At 45.9% G+C, this 20,946-nt stretch overlaps 1 protein-coding gene across 2 annotated transcripts in view; it reads right to left on the bottom strand.

Annotated features, from left to right (window-relative positions):
* Positions 1 to 20,946, bottom strand: part of LOC126299075 (rho GTPase-activating protein 7) — a 1,286,633-nt gene that overhangs the window by 671,700 nt on the left and 593,987 nt on the right. The gene's annotated exons all lie outside the window — the stretch shown is intronic.

Genomic DNA, 20,946 nt, shown 5'->3' with positions numbered 1-20,946 from the left:
TTCAAATTTAGCGTGTTATGCACATACACAGCGTACAGCGCGTAAGAACAATGTAGCTCATAGCAAGTGTTCAATGCGACGACTGTCAGTCTTACTGCACGCATTGCAACGGCGCATGCAGTTCTGCCGCACTCTCGCAGAGGTCCCGGGTGTCTGTTATCTGCAGCAGGCAGCGTATAGTAAACAGCGTACAACCCTGACCACCAAACAGATATACTGTACACAACATAGCGCATAGCACGTGTGTCATATGACGACCGCATGCATTGCGATCGCCGGATCTCAAACCTCTGGACTTTTTTCTCTAGGGTTAAGTGAAGAAGTTGGTGTGTGGAACCGCCGTAGAAACAGATGGAGACCTGCTTACTAGGGTCCAAGCTGCCTGTCTTCTGGTACAGCAGACACCAGGGATCTTTGAGAAAGTGTGACAGAACCTCACACGCCGTTGCCATTTTTGCACTGAGACTGGCGGTCGTCAATTTGAACAATTACTGTGAGCTACACTGTTGTTAGCGGTGTACGCTGTGTATGTCCATAAAACAATAAATATGAATTCCCGACTGTTTGCTCCCCAACTCGATATAATCGGTTGTGGACCCACTATCGCTTGTTTCAATCTGACCCAAAAGATTTGAGACATCCTGTATGTTTATCCCCAAGTTCATATCTGCAGCCTGGACCTTCGGGGACTCTATTGCAAGAAGCTCATATACTCACAAGGAAACCACACGGAAATCGGATGGTTATTTTTATATGTTTATGGTACGTGAAGTTCACAATTGCCGGCCGCGGTGGTCTCGCGGTTCTAGGCGCGCAGTCCGGAACCGTGCGACTGCTACGGTCGCAGGTTCGAATCCTGCCTCGGGCATGGATGTGTGTGATGTCCTTAGGTTAGTTAGGTTTAAGTAGTTCTAAGTTCTAGGGGACTGATGACCACAGCAGTTGAGTCCCATAGTGCTCAGAGCCATTTTTTTAGTTCACAATTCGAAAATCAATCTACGGAAGCAGTGCGTTGCAGTGTCAAAATTACTCGAAAAAAGTTTTACGAACGTCTTTAATGCCCTGTAGCAAAGTCAATTTTTCGACAGGCAGTGCTGAGCTGTATTAGATGGCTCGCCTGCTACCGAGGAGGCTTGGGCTCAATTCTCAAGTTATGCAAATTTCTGAACAAAGCTGTATGTGCTACGGACATTTCCGAGAAGCGTAAAATAGGTAAAGATGAAGGAAAAAAAAAAAAAACAGTAGCGCTCTAACCTGGAAATCGCTGCATGGAAGGGTGTCACCGTAAACCTACGGGGACCGAGCGAGGTGGCGCAGTGGTAGCACAATGGACTCGCATTCGGGAGGACGACGGTTCAATCCCGCGTCCGGCCATCCTGATTTAGGTTTTCCGTGATTTCCCTAAATCGCTCCAGGCAAATGCTGGAAAGGTTCCTTTGAAAGGGCACGGCCGACTTTCTTCCCCATCTTCCCCTAATCCGATGAGACCGATGTCCTCGATGTTTGGTCTCTTCCCCCAAACAATCCAACAATCCTAAACCTACGGGGACATGTGATTGGAGGTTGGGCTAGAGTTGCGCTCTACCAAAACGACGGTTCAGTAGTTTTGGTACACTACGTAGATGACGCAGTAAATAGTAGGATTACTGCAAGTATTGGTAGTATTAGTACGGAAAAGAAACATTAATGAAGGTCAAAGAGAGAAACTGGAAAGCCGACGACTTCTCTCTGATTTTTGTTTGTTTGGTTCATAGTTTTGCACATAATTAGAACCACACATCATTCTGTGTTAGTCCATTGTGTATTTTATATTCTTGAAGAATAAAAGTTGCATTTTATAAATAATAAAAATTATCTGATTGCGTAACTTCTGCGCGTTTATGTGACCAAAGCAATTACTTTTGTTGCAAGTACAGTTTACATGCACAAATATTATATATATATATATATATATATATATATATATATATATATATATATATATATATTGTTTTTATTTTGTACGCAATAGAACGTTCTTCATCATGATCAAGGCCAAGGGCTTCCTGTGCGAAAGTTATTTATCAATAACAAGAACATATTTTATGTATGTTTGACTAAGTATTGAAGCGACGTTTCATATGTTTATGTTTTGCATTTTTTTAAATTTTACCTTTTTTGAGAAAACTGCGTTTATCAGTGGCATACGATAAATTTGTATTTTTATTTTTTTAATTTTTGGTATAACATACCTTTGTTTCACCTTACAAATCATCCATTTTGTTAATGAAAAAGAGAAACATGATTTACATATGTTCGGCGAAGTATTGAAGCGATGTCTCATATATTTTTATTTTACGTTTTTTTACCGTTTTGTAGCACTACATTTCAAATCTGTATTGTTTTATTTATTTTAACTACAACATTACCGGCCGGTGTGGCCCAGCGGTTCTAGGCACTTCAGTTTGTAACCGCGCGACCGCTACGTCGCAGGTTCGAATCCTGCCTCGGGCATGGATGTGTGTAATGTCCTTAGGTTAGTTAGATTCAAGTATTTCTCAGATGTTAAGTCCCATAGTGCTCAGAGCCATTTGCCAACTACAACATCCCTCTGTTTCACTTTACATATCAATAATTTTCGAATACAACCTGAATTAAACACCGATAATTTCAATTTTGCCATAAATAGTGTTTACTTCTAAGTAACAGAAAGGAGGATAACTATGTAGAACGAAATGTTCAGTAGATTATTCGGCCCTCTTTATATCCTCACTCAGTTTCTAGACTGCTCACCGCTTCTGGCTTTTAGGGGACTCTAATAAGACACCGATCATACATGCAAAAAAAGCGATCGTTATGAGGTAACGTCCGATAGGGATGCAACACACCTACTCATGTAAGAGTAACGAGGGAACGACGTTAATTGGCCAAAGCTACCAGGAAAACTACCGCAGTCTACTCTTACTATCTAAAGTCTATGGTAGCTTAGTACTTTTAAGCTGGCTTGACATGTTGAGTTACCATGTGTCGTTTACGGCTGATACTGTACCACAGACTACAAGGATTTTCTTGGTGTAGAGTCAGACTCAGCTAGCGTATTAAGTGACACTCTCTGGCGTTTACCGATGATTCTTGCTTTTGTCTTTAACAGTCAAATTGGTATCCGTGTCCATATATGAACTTCCGAAAGGTGATAGCAAGCAGCTATTCTCAGGACGCTCACCTCTCCCTCTCATGGAGTGATGATGTGCGGATCTACAGGATTGACAACAGGACTTATCTGGTAATTGTTGAAGGGAAGCTCGATGATCGAAAGTACGTGGCAACAATGGCAAACCCTGTTGGCGCCGGCCGCGGTGGTCTCGCGGTTCTAGGCGCTCAGTCCGGAGCCGCGTGACTGTTACGGTCGCAGGTTCGTATCCTGCCTCGGGCATGGATGTGTGTGATGTCCTTAGGTTAGTTAGGTTTAACTAGTTCTAAGTTCTAGGGGACTTATGACTACAAATGTTAAGTCCCATAGTGCTCAGAGCCATTTGAACCGTTTGAACCCTGTTGGCATTCACTTCATAAACAGATCAGGATATGAAATGGCATATTCCGGCAGGATAATTCAAGACCACAGACTTCAGCTGACACTGTAAACGGCTTGAGGGAAGTACAGACCCTTGACAGGCGATCTGGTGTCCTTATTTATCTTCCAGAGAGACATATATTTCATGCCGGCCTCCAGCTACGATCTTCACAAAGTGACACTTCATGTGTTTCAGCCATAACAAGAAATTCCTCAAGAAGACATTCGGAGACTGTTTGCTTCCATACCACAATGAATACAAGAGTGGATTCGTGCCCGGGAAGGTCACATTTCATAACAATGGGTGGACATAAGTTCTTCGTTGGACGATGGTGATAAAATGTCGGAATACGTGGGCAAAATATGAACTCTCTTTTAATGTGAATATATGTAAGATAATACCCCTAAGAAATAAAAGTATACTAGATTATCCGATTGCAAGATTGTTGATGGACGGCTAGAGCACTTGACACCGTTCAAAGAGTTAGTATTAACGCAAAGAAGCGCTATAAAATGGAGGACGTCATAAAATCTGTAATAGGTAAGGCGAATCGAAGACAAATTTGTAGGAAGTGTTCTAGGAAAGCCCAGAACAAATACCAACAGTTTTAATAGAGACCTGGGGTACACGCTATGTAGGCAGTGTAAGTGGACTTTGGACACTGAGTGAAAGCAAGAATGGAGGTTTGACCCTTGTAGGGACGCGGGGGCGGCAGTTTGATACGTAGCGCCGGCTCCTCGCGCCATCTAAAGTTCCTCGGTCACGCATCGAGGCTCACGAGAAAGACAGGCCGTAGCACATATGACACACAGCACGTGACCCTACACGTCTTACAAGTGCCGAAGGCCGACTCCAGCAGAGAGCGGATAACTATTTCAGACGAGTTTAATAATTCTTAATTGTGCGTTTAAATGCATGCGAGATCTCGATAGCACACGACAAAGTGAAGACCTTTATTGGATGCCTTTTCAATAAAATATTGATTTCCCGTAGAACCGGCGAGGAGCCGAGCGTTCGCGAAATATGGCGGACAAGGCGGCTAGTGTGAGATCACACGTTCGGTGCAGGGCCCGTATCTCTCCTGGGCCTCGGTTGCACTGCGGAACGGAGTTGCTAAGAGCTACCCAACTTGCCTTCCGTGCAAGCGTCTCTCCGGCTACATCTGGAAGTTCTCAAACGCTATATAAGCAAAACTCAGTAACACCCCAGCAGTCAGTGATTTTAACTCCTGATGACGATGGCGGGAACAGCTATCGATGACTTGACTCTTTTATTCGAGGTGACTTGATTTATTGAAGCATGACACCATGAAAGATCACAATGGCTTTGGAAAGAGTGAGTGTAGTTGCACTCCCGAACATATACGGCAGCTAGGGGTAATCTCACCCCCTATTAACATAGCACTGCTGCACACATATGGTAGCTAAATGTAATCTTATTCCCTATCAACAGGCTTGATTTTGCAGATGACTCTTTCTTCTCTTTTTGTATGTTTGTCTCTAGCTCTATAAATCTTAGAGTTTCGTAATGTGGACGCCCTTATAGGGCAAATATGTTAATATGATTGGGTTCACAGAGGCGCTGACAGCGCACGATTCGGTGGATGACCGAAATCAGTCAATATGATCCATCTTGTCAAACTTATACGGTACCAAGCGTGCGGTCTGATTGCACTTTATCGGCTAACATTTCCGACATCTGAAGTTAGGCAGGGGAATGAAGATCTCTTTGATTTCTTCGGCCTATTCTAGGGACGTTTCCTTGTAGCAGAAACTGGAGTGCGAAAAAATTGTAGACACAAAAACATTTTTTAGCAAATGAAAGTACGCCACAAGTATTTATGGTGTTTTGTGGAAACTAGGAGACTGCCACTTTCCTTTACTCAACGCAAAGTTACTTACTCTAAAGTGAGGGAGAGGACGACGAATCAAATCGTCATATGGCCATCGAGATGTAGGTTTCCTATGATTTCTGTAAATTCCTTACGGCAAATGCCACCTTGGTTCCTTTGAAAGGGCACGGCCGATTTCTTTCCCCGGCCGCGTGGGATTAGCCTAGCGGTCTCTGGCGCTGCAGTCATGGACTGTGCGGCTGGTCCCGGCGAAGGTTCGTGTCCTCCCTCGGGCATGGGTGTGTGTGTTTGTCCTTAGGATAATTTAGGTTATGTAGTGTGTAAGCTTAGGGACTGATAACCTTAGCAGTTAAGTCCCATGAGATTTCACACACGTCTGAACATTTTTGATTTCTTTCCCCATCCTTCCGTAATCCTGGCTTGTGCCCATGATATCGTTGTTGACGCGACGTTAAACCCTATTCTTCCTTGTCCTCCTTTCGAAAGCGAAAAGAAATGTATTTACTTCAGAAACTGAAGTACCGCAGGTCTCTAGAAGAGCGTTGCGTTCCAAAGGATTGGAAAAGGGCACAGGTCATCCCCGTTTTCAAGAAGGGACGTCGAACAGATGTGCAGAACTATAGACCTGTATGTCTAACGTTGATCAATTGCAGAATTTTGGAACACGTATTGTTTTCGAGTATAATGACTTTTCTGGAGACTAGAAATCTACTCTGTAGGAATCATCATGGGGAAAAAGACGGTCGTGTGAAATCCAGCTCGCGCTATTCGTCCACGAGACTCAGAGGGCCTTAGGCACGGGTTCACAGGTAGATGCCGTGTTTCTTGACTTCCGCAAGACGTTCGATACAGTTCCCCGGAGTCGTTTAATGAACAAAGTAAGAGCATATGGACTATCAGACCAATTGTGTGATTGGATTGAAGAGTTCCTAGGTAACAGAACTCAGCATGTCATTCTCAATGGAGAGAAGTCTTCCGAAGTAAGAGTGATTTCAGGTGTGCCGCAGGGGAGTGTCGTAGGACCATTGCTATTCACAATATATATAAATGACCGTGTGGATGACATCGGAAGTTCACTGAGGCTTTTTGCGGATGACGCTGTGGTATATCGAGAGGTTGTAACAATGGAAAATTGTACTGAAATGCAGGAGGATCTGCAGCGAATTGACGCATGGCGCAGAGAATGGCAATTGAATCTCAATGTAGACAAGTATAATGTGCTACGAATACATAGAACGATAGATCCCTTATCATTTAGCTACAAAATAGCAGGTCAGCAACTGGAAGCAGTTAATTCCATAAATTATCTGGGAGTACGCATTAGAAGTGATTTAAAATGGAATGATCATATAAAGTTGATCGTTGGTAAAGCAGATGCCAGACTGAGTTTCATTGGAAGAATTCTAAGGAAATGCAATCCGAAAACAAAGGAAGTAGGTGATAGTACGCTTGTTCGCCCACTGCTTGAATACTGCTCAGCAGTGTGGGATTCGTACCAGATAGGATTGATAGAAGGGATAGAGAAGATCCAAGGGAGAGTGTGTGTGTGTGTTTGAGGTTTACGGGCGCTAAACAGCGTGGTAATCAGCGCCCAAGCGCATAGAAACAGGAACACAGGCGGTGAAGGGACGAAGACGGACGCCGAACAAGGAGAACGGCTAAAAGACACAGGCCTGACGCAGTTCCAAATGCGCACATACAGAGGCAAAACAAGAGGAGAAGAAACACACTAAAAAAGGAAAGGAAACACAAGGAAAAGAGAACAGATACCGAAGTGAAACAAGGAGGTAATCGTGACTGGCGGACCTCTTACCTAAAAAGTGGGTGAGCCAGTCACCCAGCAGCACATTAAAACCTTCTCCCTAAAATCCGAGGCAACAGATTGGACAGGACACAAAACCGTAAAACCTTAACGACAGTCGCTGCGTCGTCTTGCAAAATAGAGGGCAAATCCGGTGGCAAGGAAACCACCGCCCTCTGGTCAGAGAATAAAAGACAGTCAAGTAAAATATGGCGGACAGTAATCTGGACGCCACAAGCACTGCAGATTGGGGGGTCCTCCCGCCGGAGTAAAAAACCATGCGTGAAGGGACTGTGTCCAATGCGGAGGCGAGTGAGGAGAACCTCATACCGCCTGTATGACTGGTAGGACGTACGCCATGGTCGCGTAGTGGCCTTTACCAGACGCAGCTTATTGTCAGAAACTGCCAACCACTCCTCTTCCCATTGATGCATAACACGAAAACGCAAAAGGGAGGTTACAGCATGGAGGGGGACGGCACATTCAACAACGTGAGGGAGGGAACATGCATCTTTGGCAGCCACATCCGCCAGTTCGTTGCCCCTAATACCCACGTGCCCCGGCACCCAGCAGAAAGAAACCTCCTTCCCCTGCCGTTGCAGGTGGAGTAGGGCATCATGGATGTTCTGGACGACCGTATCCGCTGGGTACAAGTGTTGAATGGTCTGAAGGGCACTCAGGGAGTCAGAACAGATGAGGAACTTAATACTGGGAACACATCTCATCTGCTCCAAAGCCCGCAATATTGCAAACAATTCGGCATCGAGGATGGTAAACACCGCAGGAAGCCGTAACTTGACGACTCGATCAGGGAAAACAACAGCACAACCAACAGTGTCCCCCTGTTTAGAGCCATCTGTGAATACAGGTACATGGTCCGGATGCTGGTTTAAAATATCGTAAAATAAGGAGGTAAAAACAAACGCCGGAGTGCAGTTCCTCCGGTTCTCCGACAAGTCTAAAAGGATGCTGGGCCTCTGGAGCAACCAGGGAGGCAGGCGAGTAAAACCTTGTCGTTGGGGGGCCACACGCTCCACACCAAGGGACTCAAGCAAATGCTTGGCACGAATCCCAAATGGTTTTGTTGCCCTGGGACGACTGGAAAAGAGACGTTCCATAGGCGGTCGGGCAACGGTAGGGTACGCAGGGGAGGCAGGACAGGCAAGGAAATGACACACCCGTCGCACCATGAGGAGTTTCCGCCGGATGGCGAGCGGCGGTTCCCCTGCCTCAGCACACAGGCTGGGGATGGGACTGGTACGGAAGGCACCAGTGGCCAGCCTGATACCCTCATGGTGTACTGCGTCAAGGATCTTCAGATACGAAGGCCTTGCTGACCCATACACGGTGCAAGCATAGTCAAGACGCGATCGGACGAAAGCCCTATAAAACTGCAGCAGACGCGCCCGATCTGCTCCCCAGGACCGATGGCTCAGACACTTCAAAATATTCAGTGCCTTCAGGGCCCGCACCTTGAGGTCTTTAAGGTGAGGCAACCACGACAACTTGGAATCAAAAGTGAGGCCCAGGAACCTCACAGTGTCTCTAAAAGGAAGAACGGTGTTCCTCAGACGCAATTCAGGGGAGGGAAAAAGACGCCGAGAACGATTAAAATGAACACACACAGATTTGTCTGCAGAAAAGGTAAAACCCGTCTTTGCAGTCCATGCCTCTAAGCGCTTTATCGTAAGCTGTAACTGCCGACTAGCAGTGACAAGACTGGAGGAAGAACAGAAAACAGCAAAATCGTCCACAAACAAGGAGCATTGGGCAGGACTCCGGATAGTGGACGTGATACTGTTAATAGCAACGGCAAAGAGGGTGACACTTAAAACGCTGCCCTGAGGAACACCATTCTCCTGCACGTACAAATCCGATAGCACATTACCAACCCGATACCGAAAGAGGCGGTGAGAAAGAAAGGACCGAATGAAGATGGGGAGACGGCCACGAAAGCCCCACTCATGGAGTTGATTGAGGATAAGGTGGCGCCAAGTAGTGTCATACGCCTTATTAATGTCAAAGAAGACCCCTAGACAATGCTGGTTACGTAGAAAGGCCTGCTGGATGGCGGCCTCAAGCAGGGTCAAGTTGTCTATAGTGGAACGACATCTCCGAAAGCCACACTGAGAGGGGCTAAGGAGCCGCCTGGTCTCGAGCAGCCAAACCAGGCGGCGGTTGACCATGCGTTCCAACGTCTTCCCAACACAGCTCGTCAAGGCAATACTCCGATAACTACTGGGATGCGTTCGGTCCTTCCCTGGTTTGAGGAGGGGAATCAAAATTGCCTCCCTCCACGAGTCAGGGTACGTGCCAGATAACCATATCATATTGAAACAGTTCAGGAGAACTTCCTTGGATGGCAGCGACAGGTGCCGCAGCATGCTGTACCGGATTTGATCATGACCAGGCGCAGTATCATGAGCCACAGACAGCGCAGAATCCAGTTCCCACATTGTGAAGGGGCAGTTATAGGGTTCAGAATTTAGAGACCGGAAGTCCAAGTGACCCCTTTCGACGGCAGTGCGGTAACGGCAGAAATCTGTATCACAGTTAATAGTGGCGGTAGATTCCGCAAAATGCATGGCCAGTGTCTGGGCAATGTCTCTCGGCGCCGTGAGGAGACATCCCTGATGCAGCAATGCCGTGACAGGTAGCTGGCTGAGTTTCCCGGAAATCCTCCTGATGGCTTCCCATACTTTCGTAGAACTAGTGGAGCGAGAGATGGAATTCAAGAACGATTGCCATGACCGTCGTTTGCTCTCTTTAATCACCCGCCGCGCTCTGGCCCTTGCCACCCGAAAGGCCGCAAGATTGTCAGCTGAGGGACGGCACTTGAAGCGGCGCAGTTCTGCACGGCGGGCGCGGATGGCTGAGTGGCACTCAGTGGTCCACCAAGGGACAGGACGCCTCTTGGGATGACCGGATGACCGTGGGATGGACAATTCAGCAGCATGAGAGATCACGGCTGCAACATGGTCTACCCATTCGTGGACGCTGGCACGGTGTTCCAAAACAGCCAGTTGGCTGAAAAGTGTCCAGTCAGCTCTGCAAAGGTGCCACCGGGGCGGCACTGGTAATGCCACAGCCTCATCCAGGAGGCGAATCCAGAGGGGGAAGTGGTCACTAGAATGGAGGTCAGCTGCAGCCTCCCACAGAGCAGAATCCGCGAGTGCTGGAGAGCAAAAGGAAAGGTCAATAGCCGATGACGATCCGGAAGCAGTACAGAAATGAGTGGGAGCACCAGAGTTGAGGAGGCACAGTTCTTCAGACATCATGACGCTTTCCAGAATGCGACCCCTGGGGCAAGTAGTCGGAGAGCCCCATAAGACATTATGAGCGTTGAAGTCCCCCAGAAGAAGAAATGGGCGAGGGAGTTGGCTAATAAGGTCCGTGAGGGCCTCAGTGTCAATCGCATCCAGAGGTGGTAAATAAACAGAACAGACTGTGAGCCTCCGACCCACAAGAATGTCAACTGCAACTGCTTGCAAGTCGGTGACGAGAGGGAGCTCAGATGAGGGGTGCACATCACGGACAAAAACCGCAACACCACCCTTTGCCCTTTGCCCCGTCAGATCATCTTTTCGATATGCGGGTATAGCCGCGTAAAGAAGGAGAATCAGTGGCCCGAAAATGTGTCTCTTGGATACATAAGCACAAGGGGCACTCTCGTATGAGGAGTTGTAATTCGGCCACATGCGTCCTGAAACCATTCAGGTTCCACTGTAATATGGGAGCCAGTGATCAGGGTGGCTGAACTTTCACCCTGCCTCTGTGCTTTGGAGGAGAGACCGTACTGGCCGGAGATTTATTCCTGGGGCGAGAAGATCGCCCCCGGTCGACATCAATGTCCATAAGATCCGATAACGACCCACGGGAGATGTCAGACAGTACGATGGCATCATCATCGGACCGACGCTGACTAGTCTCCTCGGGTGGCAGAACCTTCATCTTCTGAGGCTTTGTCTTGGGGGGCTTGGAATGCAGAGCCTTGTCAACAGTTGGAGGTTGACTCGCCTGGGCAGAAGGCGCCATATGGGGGGAGGCTGGAAGTACCTCAATGTCAGCAACCACGGCCTTGTCCGATGTAGCGGGGAGAGCCGCAGATTGCAAAACAACCGCAGCAGCACAAGTGCACTGGCAAGCGCAGGTTTTAGTGCTAACACTAGCAAGCTCCGTTTGTGTAGCAACAGTGGCCAGTTGTACCGGTTTTTTGAGAGCGGAAGCGAAAGATGTGGAAAACACAGGAGGTTGCATGGCCTTAAAGATCTTCTTGGCCTCACCATAGGGGATGCGCTTAGATGTTTTAATCTCCTGTACCTTCCGCTCTTCGAGATAGATGGGGCAGATCCGGCTCCAGACAGGGTGACTCCCAGAGCAATTCACGCACTTCACAGGCGATGAACAATCGGCTCCGTCATGGGCAGGCTGACCACATTTACCACACGTGGCTATTCCATTGCACCCCAACGTAGTATGCCCAAAGCGCTGACATTTAAAACAGCGCATTGGGTTGGGGAAATATGGCCGTACGGACAAACGTAAGAACCCCGCTTTAACATGCTCCGGGAGTCTCGGGCAACTGAATGTGAGAATAAACGAGTCAGATTTGACGAGGTCCCCATTGACTCGTTTCATAATGTGCTGCACATCAACAATTCCTTCGTCAGCCCACTCAGATTTTAGCACGTCTATGGGGATATCCACCAAGTCCCTACACGTCACAACACCCTTACTATAGTTCAAAGTGGAGTGGAGCTCGGTCTCGACAGCGTACTCTCCTAGACAATTTGCTTTCCGAAGGGCAGCGACTTGACGGGAACTAGAAGTTTCAACTAACAGAGTCCCATTGCTCAGTCGCTTTACAGATTTCAGTGTTCCTGCAATTCCCTCAAGACCCTTGTGGATGTAAAAGGGAGAAACCCTCTCAAAGCTACCCTCCTTACTTTTAATAATCAAAAACACATTCTGATTATCAGCATGTGCTCCGTTACTACATTCTGTTAAATCTCTAGCAACACCAGGCGCTGGAGGACTCGCAGCGCGTAGCCGCTTTTTCGATTGGGTGTGTTTTCCTACCAGCGGCCCACCCAAGCCACTGGTAGGGGGAAATGTAGAGGTCGAAGGGTCCATTGTGGTCCCACGAGCAGCTAGGGAACTAAAAGTCCGCTCAGACAGAGCCCCGCGTGCCTGAGTAAGCCTTATACAACTGGGGTGCGGCAGGTGCCCCAGAGGTTGCCCGCTTGCGACTGTTCCACCCCAACAGCCATGCATCTTCTAGGCGCGGAGCACACCGAAAGATTGAGGGGTTTTTATAGAGGTTGGCCTTCCTCGCAATCCAGGCGGTCAAGCCAAGATTACCATTCCCCACAGCACACAACATTTCACCGCCGCGCCGTACGGTGGTCGCTGAAGCATGTCCGGGGGTTACGGTGACAGGACACTGGCGGCGCAGACCAGTCCCCAGCTCAGGACCCCGGGGTCGCCAAGCCCGTACTCAGCAAGTGAATGCTGAGCCCCTGGGGGAAAGATCCAAGGGAGAGCAGCACGCTTCGTTACAGGATCATTTAGTAATCGTGAAAGCGTTACGGAGATGATAGATAAACTCCAGTGGAAGACTCTGCAGGAGAGACCCTCAGTAGATCGGTACGGGCTTTTGTTGAAGTTTCGAGAACATACCTTCACCGAAGAGTCAAGCAATATATTGCTCCCTCCTACGTATATCTCGCGAAGAGACCATGAGGATAAAATCAGAGAGATTAGAGCCCACACAGAAGCATACCGACAATCCTTCTTTGCACGAACAATACGAGACTGGAATAGGAGGGAGAACCGATAGAGGTACTCAAGGTACCTTCCACCACACACCGTCAGGTGGCTTGCGGAGTGTGGATGTAGATGTAGATGTGGAACTACCTCACTTGTGTGAGAGTAACGCATTAACTTAATAAATAACCATGTGTAACTGAAACGTGAAATTTGGCCATTCGTTGAAGTTGCTCATTTCATTTACTAACGCACTATTGAAAAATGCCTCTTTTCCCTGTTCGTTAAGTTTTCAATCGCACATTGATTGTCACGAAATTTCGCTGAAGGCAGATAAGTTTTTCAGTCTGAAATGACGATAATATCTGTCTGCGTTCATGAGTAAGTGGATGTGATGTAAAAGTGTTAACATCGCCCGCATCAAAGGAACTAATTAGACCTGCCGTCTTCATTACAGTCTGTTCCAAAATTTAGACCAGTTTTTCGAATAACTCGCAAAAGAGCGTATGTTTTTCGAGTAAAATGAATTCCGTCTTAAAAAGGACTATAATGTCTCACTAAAGAATGCTCAGGGCTTCATTTCAATGACAGCTTACCAAGACAGTCGGTCCAATGCGATCAAGCTCTCGGTCGACATCTTGCAATGGGCCAGACGAATATTCTCGGTGACACTGACCGAACCCTAAGCTTTTTTCTTATGGCGTTATGTTCAGAAAGTATCCCTCAATTTATGTTCAAAAATGGTTCAAATGGCTCTGAGCACTATGGGACTTAACCTCTGAGGTCATCAGTCCCCTCGAACTTAGAACTACTTAAACCTAACTAATCTAAGGACATCACACACATTCATGCCCGAGGTAGGATTCGAACCTGCGTCCGTAACGGTCGTGCGGTTCCAGACTGAACTCAATTTCTGTATATACTTCAATTGTGGCCAATCGCGTGCACTTACATTTGTTCCTGCGAGAGCTGGTTATGCTGGTGAATTAACGCCTTTATTCCTGTGTGTGTTTTAGCGCGTTTACTACAGTCAGAAACCACGTTCTTCGGGACTGTCCTTCTTGTCGGGTCAAATTCCTTCATGCATTTCTCCATGTCACTTTAAGCGCATTCCAAAAAAGTGTTCAGCATTCTGAACAGGAACAATATGTAGCAGTGGAGTTTGACCACAGGTCCGAATCGGAAATGTGGGAAACTGATTCTGGTTATACGTTCACAAAGCAGGCTGTTTTAGTAATCTAATGAGATGCGATAGTCTTTCATGACCACTCAGAGAGACTACGAACTGTCTTGTCATTCTTTCAAGTGCAGTGCACAACCTGCAATGCTCTTAAGAGCTGGTAAGTCGTTTCATGGGCAAAATATAGCTACAGTACAAACATACACTACCCAGTCACATTAATGTGACTACCCGTCAGAAGCCTGAATAACCATCTTCTGCAGCGCGGACCGCTGCGAGAAGTGCAGCAAGAAAGTCAATGAAGTCCTGGAAGGTACCGACACGGATATGGAGCCACGCATCGACTCCAGTATTACGGTCTGCTGCGCTAGGTTCCAGATTGAGAACCAATGGTGTGAAGAGCCCGATGAAGCTGGTTCCACAGATTCAAGGCTGGGTGGTTAGGGGGAGTATGATAAACTCATCCTGATGCTCTTCGAACCACGCAAGTACACTGCGAGCTGTGTGACACGTTGCATTGTCCTGGAACATTCAATCTTGCTCAGGATCAAACTGTCTATGAGGTTGGACATGGTCCCCAAAGATAGATGCATACTTGTGTTGATTCATTGTGCCTTCCAAAATAACGAGATAGCTCAGGGAATGTCACGAAAACATTTTCCAGATCATAAAACTTCCATCTCCTTCCTGGACCCTTCCGACGATTGTTACAATGTGTTTGTTTCCAGACGTTCCAGTCGTATATGCAAACAGTCACTTGTCAGATGGAGCATAAAACGTGATTCATCTATCGCTACTCAGTGGACGTCCAGTTGCGGTATTGATGTGCAAATTCCAGCCTTCATCGCCAATGAACAGCAGTCGGCATGGTTGCACGAACCAGGCGCTTGCTGCAGAGTCCCATACATTGCAACGTTCGCTGAACGGTCGCTGAGGAGCCCCTTGGTTCTTCTGGGCGGTCAGTGCTCAACAGTTTCAGGTCTGTTCGCTGGTACATATCTCCACTGCCGTCATTCACTCCTGTCACTTATGGCCCGGGTTGCACCACAGTTGCTTCGGCACCTGTTTTGGCCGGCCGCTGTGGCCGAGCGGTTCTAGGCGCTTCAGTCTGGAACCTCGCGACCGCTACGGTCGCAGGTTCGAATCTTGCCTCGGGCAAGGATGTGTGTGTTGTCCTTAGGTTAGTTAGGTTTAAGTAGTTCAAAGTTCTAGGGGACTGATGACGTCAGATGAGTCCCATACTGCTCAGAACCATTTGAACCATTTTTTGGCACCGGTTTTAGATAGCACCATTTTGCCATGCACGGTATACATTAACCACGGCGGTACGCGAAAACTATACAAACCTAGCCATTTCGGAAATGCTTCCATTCTTGGCCCGAAAACTAATGATCGTGCCCTTTTGGACGTCAGATAATCACTCCTTTTCTGCGTTACGATAACGACTGCTATTTTTCCGCGTCCCCACCGTCTCGGTTTATATACCCTCCACTGTCTCTACTGTCACCTGTCGTCTACGAGTGGTTATTGCTCTCTTCGAACATAAGTGGTTGAAGAAACTCACACAGTTTATCGTGTGCGAGTCTCGTCTCTATATAAGTATTGCAATCCACATCCAGTTGAACCTGCTTATTGTAGTGAAGCTTTGGTTCTCCCTCTGCAGTTTTTAACCCCAACACTTTCCTCCATCAACAGTTTTGCGATTCCTTGCGCTTCAGAATGTGTCCTATCAACCGATTCCTTATTTTTATCAAGTTGTGCTATACATTTCTTTTCTCCACAAATCTCTGACACCAACAACCAAATTGACGACCCGTGGTCCCAGAAATCATGAAATCCAATGCTAAATGGCTGAAATGGTGCTCTGTAACCGGAATATAACCAAGGAAAGGCTCAACTGTCTGGAGTGTCTAGCTTACGCATTTGTTGTCCGACCCTCGGCGTTTATGGTTCTGAGTGCTGATCTACCTTAGTGGAAGGTGAAAAAAAAAGTTGCACACAGTGGAGATGAAGGTGCTAAATTACTATTAAATGCTCTAGCATTTGAAGAGTAGCCATCTCAGGGACCTGATGGCAGTTATGCGAGTTAGTACCAAGATGCAGACAAGACGCCATTGTTGATATGAAGATGAGCGAAAAATAGGGGGAAAGCAGATGAAGGTGCTAAATTACTCTCCAATGCTCTAGCATTTGAAGAGTAGCCATCTCAGGGACCTGATGGCAGTTATGCGAGTTAGTACCAAGATGCAGACAAGACGCCGTTGTTGATATGAAGATGAGCGAAAAATAGGGGGAAAGCAGAAATGGTGGCTTCGAGGAATTAAGGAAGGCGTGAAGGCTGATAATGTGAACCTATGTGATGAATTTAACTGTCTGAAGAGAAGAGTGTGTGACAGCACTCTGCCCACGAGATCCCCTTCCGAGTAGCCTCGACAGCATCGCACTATATCCTACTTATATGTGCGACTCAGGCAATCAACTGATAAACTGATTAATAAAAGTTAATTATGGTGACGTGGGTAAACAAAAAGAACCATAACACAGCAAAAAATCTAATATGACTCGATAACTGAGAGATATTTTGCAGGAAAAACTTACATGTACTTGAGCAAACAAATATTTTGTACTGAATTCAGAGGAAAAGAGTCCATTAGTATCGGTCGCTCGTTCTACTGGTCAAGAAACGTATCAGTTTAAAAAAGCCACAAAATAAACACCACAAGTTTTATCGATATTTTGCACTTGTCAACGTGTCTGTAGAAATAGTAAAGCCTTCCGTCATAAAAAAAAAATATTGCGTTTTGTTACACGAAAGAAATCTGGGTATGGAACAGCATAATACTGTGATAAACTATTACTGATGAAATCAATGTTTCATCCGCGTTTGAAGCTGTCTCTTCCTGGAATAGCTCCAGAGGAAGGCTAGTGTAACCGTGGCCGAAGCTTTGGTTTAATTAGTAATACTCGGGCTTACTAAAAAGTAACTCCTCTGAATTTTTTGTGTTAAATCTCTTAAAGTTTTTTAAATAAAACGAACTTTATTAACATTCTCCATCTTTATTCTGAATGTCTATGTGTTTATTTCTCAACAGATTTATCCTGGCGACGAACACATTTCTCCTAATGACAGACCAGTTACTGTAAAACGTTTCATATACATCTACATGCACATACATACTCTTCAAACCACAGTATGGTTTGTGTTGGAGGGTACCCTGTGCCACTAATAGTCATTTCCTATCCTATTCACTTGCAAGCAGACAGAAGGAAAAACGAGTCAATACACCTCTGTACGAGCTCTAATCTCTCTAATCTTATCTTCGTGGTCCTTACGCTAAATGTATGTTGGCAGCAGTAGAATCGTTCTGCAGTCAGCCTCAAATGCCAGTTCTCCAAATTTTCTCAATAGTGCTCCTAGAAAAGAACATCGCCTTCCTCCGATGATTCCTATTTGAGTTCCCGAGGCATTCCGATACACCTGCGTAGCAGCTCGCCAATGGATTGCTTCGATGTCTTTCGTTAATTGGACGTGGTGTGCGTCCAAAACACTCGAAGAGTACTCAACAGTGGGTCGCACTAGTGACCTACATGCGTTATCCGTTACACATAAACACACTTTCTTAGTATTCTGCCAACCAACCGAAGTCGAACATTTGCCTTCTCGTCTCGGGTTCGATTCCCGGCGGGGTCAGGGATTTTCTCTGCCTCGTGATGACTGGGTGTTGTGTGATGTCCTAAGGTTAGTTAGGTTTAAGTAGTTGTAAGTTCTTGGGGACTGATGACCATAGATGTTAAGTCCCATAGTGCTCAGAACCATTTGAACCTTCTCGACTGCAACCCTTACATTCACATTCCATTTCTTACTGCAAGTAGTAAGAAATGGAATGAGAATTAAGGGTTGCAGTCGAGAAGGCAAATGTTCGACTTCGGTTTGTTGGGACAATACTGAGAAAGTATGTTTATGTGCAAAAGATACTGCATATAGGTCACTACCGACGTTACGTCTAGATATTTAATAGACGTGGCTGTGTCAAGCAACACACTTCTAATGCTTTCATGGTTACAGACTCTAGCCGCTGAAGCCTAGGCAGTTAATTCGTGTTTTGTTAAATCGCACTATGTATTTCGTGCGCAAACAAGCGTGCGGTTTCAGTGACATGATGGGCAATCATGTAATTGACTATTCAACGTTTGTTGACGTTACACCGTTAAAAATGTTCTTCTGGATCTTCTGGAACGTACATTTCAACTCACTCAAGAGGAGACATAAATAATGCATTAAACGATTTTCACCTTATGATGGACTCACTGGGTCCGAAATTCACCGCGTAATTTAAGAAAAGAAGAAATTTTTTTGACTGAAGACGTTATCATTCACATCTACTGTGAAATTAATGTCTTCTGTTTATTCTAAAGTCACTATAGACGAGCATGAGACGAAAATACGAGCTATGAGAAGCGATAGTGCGACTGATGATGTTGTTGTTGTTGTTGATGATGATGATGATGATGACGATGATGGTGTATTATTGGTTCGTCTAAGCGATAGTCAGCTTTTAGCCCCCGTGTGAGAGTTACGGCGTGTTATCTATCCTGCAGGCGGTAGCGTCTTGACGTGTAGCTACAGACTGCGGGCCGGCCCTTCATCTTCCGATCGCGTAAACCACGAAGGCAATTAACGTCTCGTGAGCAGTAAAGGTCACGCTTTGTGTTACAGGCCCTTGCTACTCCTCGGTACAAGAATTTAGCAACATGGCGCGTAGCCCGAGGTCCTCAGTCGCTGCACAATGGGGGCGTTAGATGTTGGTCGGTTCGGAAGTCTGAATGAAGTTGGACTGAACAATCTTTTCGTGTGCTATTGCAAGCCTCAGTCCCAGAAAGAAAGCAGCATATTGTCGTCGTCAGCACTATTTTCTGTTGCCTCCCTAAATAGAGGATCCTACAAAACGCTAGGTCACTTTCACTTTTACAAGCGAATTCTGAGAAGACTCTGCAGATCCGTGAGAATGTCTTTACCTGGCTGGTACTAACTGCCAGTTACCTCCAGGCAGAGGTATCACAGTGTTCATGACGTCCTCCTGTATACAAAGGAACCTATCTAACAGTCATCACCATAATTATTCATTACAAATTCAGAAAAGTTACATAAAAATTAAAATCATCCAAACATAATTTCGTTTCTAACGAATAGAATTGTGTCTCTCACTTGTCTCGGCAATACATACAAAATCGTTGTAGAATATTTGAACGAAAAATTAATAAAGCATTTGCTTACCAAATATACACTTCACTTCAATGAAGTGACCTTGAATTTTGGCGGTATTATTATTTTATAAAGTCCGCCCTACTGGTGGCATGTCCCTCTTTCAAGGAAAGCGCTTGGAAAGAAGACTCGGTAAGTCACTGACAGCGTGCCCCTAAAGTTATGGGAAACTGCAGGCACTATATTTAAAGCATTTTACATTCCGGTAACTTAGGGTTCAGTGAACAACGCTCCGCAATTTTTTCTCAATAGATAATTATTATTAACACTTAGAGTTTGGTGACAGTATCAGTCACTACTTCTTTTCGTTATTTTTTCGTTTTCCGTCGTTCCTTAGCTGCTTCAAAATTCATGAAGGTGCGTTCCGGCTTTCCAACTAAACGAAAGGCAGTTTGTTTTTTGCTGCACGCTTCTTTTATTTATGAATCATCTACACTGGATCGTAATATATATAGTTACAAATATTTTAATGTGTTACGTTTTCACATTTTTCTCTTGTTTTTCAGATTAGAAGCAGCTTTTGCAGCACAAGTTTCGTGAGATCAAATTATCGTTTGGTGTAACTTACGCTTTACAATGTTACTAGTCTATGCATGTGTTTCTGGAGATGTGTTCATTCGGTCTCCATGCTCCAGCTGGCCGATCACCTGCGTTTTTCACCAACATTTATTAAAAATGGTTCAAATGGCTCTGGGCACGATGGGACTTAACATCTGAGGTCATCAGTCCCCTAGAACTTAGAACTTCTTTAACCTAACTAACCCTAGGACAACATTCACACCCATGCCCTAGGCAGGATTCGAACCTGCGACCGTAGCAGTCGCATGTTTCCGGACTGAAGCGCCTAGAACCGCTCGGCCACCGCTGCCGGCCAGTGATGGCAGGCATATCCAACATGTAATAACCTAAATCTGAACAGGTGTAGTGACGTTTACATGTTGAATAAAGTGTTTGCACGCCGTAATTTGTAACTAATTTACGTTTATTTCATGCAGTTCAATAACTGTCACTTTGTAAATGACGGCGCATACGTTAGTGGAGTGACAGATACCTGGACTGATGTCAGGGAATTCACTGGACATCTCTGAGGTAACTTGGCCATAAGATGTAAAATATTGCTTCAGGACTGTGTCACTTCTCAAAAGGATACAGTTACAGTTCCTGCGTCAACAAGAGATCTGGTAGACTTCGTGTTGTGTCGACGATTGTGGAAAGTGAGATAAACGAAAGAGGTTCAAGGAGCGTAAGATGATAACAGGATGTAATAGTTATTACGATAGCGCGAGAATAATTTATGAGTGCTGCCGCAGTCCACTGGAGACGCCTCTGATACTTGCCTGATCGGGTTAACGTCCTGTTTAATACGAGGTCAGCAGGCACTTATCCGAATCTGATGAGCGCACGGCAACGTGGTGGCGTGGTGTTGATTACGTATCAAAATATCAATCTCGTCCTAAAACAGGAAAGTTCCTTCTAATGTAGAGAAATGGGAAGTTGTGTACTTCACAAAAAGTGAAACATGGTACCCTTTGA

The sequence above is a fragment of the Schistocerca gregaria genome, chromosome X (assembly GCF_023897955.1).
Source record: "Schistocerca gregaria isolate iqSchGreg1 chromosome X, iqSchGreg1.2, whole genome shotgun sequence".
Taxonomy (NCBI): Eukaryota; Metazoa; Arthropoda; class Insecta; order Orthoptera; family Acrididae; genus Schistocerca; species Schistocerca gregaria.
Note: the sequence above shows the minus strand (reverse complement) of the source record. Positions and strands in the feature narration are given on the sequence as shown.